Genomic DNA, 897 nt, shown 5'->3' with positions numbered 1-897 from the left:
TTAAGATATCTCAATTTTTACTCGAGTTATCGTGTGCACAGACGGACAGACGGACGGACGGACGGACGGACGGACAGACAGTCACCGCTTAATCGATTTCTCTTTTCATCCTGATCATTTATGTATACATTTGTCTATATCTATCTCGATTCGTTTTGCCTGTTGCAAACAACCGTTATGTGAACAAAGTTATAATACCCTTGTGCACAAGTGCGCTCGGGTATAAAAATACATAAAAGAGAGTTATTAAGTTTTTTAATAATAGTGCAAATAGCAAAATTTACCTGCGCTCCTAGCTACACACCAAGCGTTCGTATACACAGTGGCGCACAAAACTATAGCAGTGTGAAACCTGAAAATAAAGAATTAAATTATTTGAATAAAGAGGTACTTACCCAAAATACTTAAAAAAAAAAAATAAAAAATTTAAAGAGGTTAACTTACCCACAAGTGCGTTACTCAATATATTTTTAAAACAAGCAAAAGTTTGATACTTACTCGCAAAAGGCGCTAAGTACAAAAAAAAAGCAATTTGCGCTAGAAACTGTGCTGCACACACACACACACACATACACAAAAATACTGCTGCTGATTAGCCAGTGCCGTTTTCTGCACAATATCGTTGCTGTAATTAAGGATTGTACAAAGTTTTCGCCAAGGAATGAAGTGCAGCTGTTTACTGTGCAAAAGGGAAGTTGAAGCTGTAAACGACCCAGTCCATACAGAACAGGTATTGAGTGCTAACAATTAAAAGCTGTTGAGGTTGTTGTTTTTTGTTAAATTGCTGCAAAGATCACCCAACAAGCTTTAATTTTTGGCATCTCTTGTATTCACTTTGAAATTAAATTGTTTGTTTATACAAATTTCGTGAAACAAGATTTCGGGATTGTTTAGTGA

This window comes from Rhagoletis pomonella, unplaced genomic scaffold (genome assembly GCF_013731165.1).
Source record: "Rhagoletis pomonella isolate Grant_MI unplaced genomic scaffold, Rhpom_1.0 Rhpom_scaffold_07074, whole genome shotgun sequence".
In the NCBI taxonomy this organism is placed as follows: domain Eukaryota; kingdom Metazoa; phylum Arthropoda; class Insecta; order Diptera; family Tephritidae; genus Rhagoletis; species Rhagoletis pomonella.
Note: the sequence above shows the minus strand (reverse complement) of the source record.